Here is an 809-nt window from a genome sequence, read left to right on the forward strand (position 1 = left end):
TATTCTTACTAAGATACACTCAGTCAACCATGGACTATTTTTAATTCCTTTTTCTTGTAGCATGTGATAATACATTTTTTTCTTTACGGGTATGAGAGATCTCAGTTTTTTCCACTTTGTATCAAGGTCTCTTCAGTGATACTCAGTTTATCATATGATGGAGAATAAATCAACGTGTCATTTGCGTACGTTACACTTGACGGATCTCATGACAGTGTTCGTCAAAATATTACAGCATAAAGACGACGGACAACTACATGGTGTGTGCCCAGATCTGTTCTTTCATATTTGAGAATTTAGAATAAAACAATATCTTAAGCCGACTGTGTTTTAGATAATTGTAAATATACGATAAGTCTTTCTTTAAATCCCATCTTGACTAATTCATTGAGCACGACTATGCTTAGAAGTTTGTCAAAGTGCCATTTTCAAATGAACGTATGTCGAGTCCTGTGTTTTTTACTCTTTGTGAAAAACGGGTCACGATACGAAGTTCATGAAGCCAAGTAGAAAGAAATCTAATCCATCTTCAGTCTTGTGCGATTATCAGTATAGAAAATTTCCCTCTATAATTTACTTATAAACCTGAATGAATTTCTGTTTTCCATTAGGAATATGAAGAGCTTATTTGTTTTTATGTTGGTATGCCTCCTGATACATATAAATCAGTTAAACGTATGGGACAAATCTTATCCTTTGAGTTTAATAAGAGTTCCAATATTAACCTTGACCTAAAACGCTTTCTTGATAGTTGTGACAGGACCCACAGGCATAACAGGACACACAAACATCTCTACGACATTCCCCGT

Source organism: Cherax quadricarinatus, chromosome 46 (assembly GCF_038502225.1).
Source record: "Cherax quadricarinatus isolate ZL_2023a chromosome 46, ASM3850222v1, whole genome shotgun sequence".
In the NCBI taxonomy this organism is placed as follows: Eukaryota; Metazoa; Arthropoda; class Malacostraca; order Decapoda; family Parastacidae; genus Cherax; species Cherax quadricarinatus.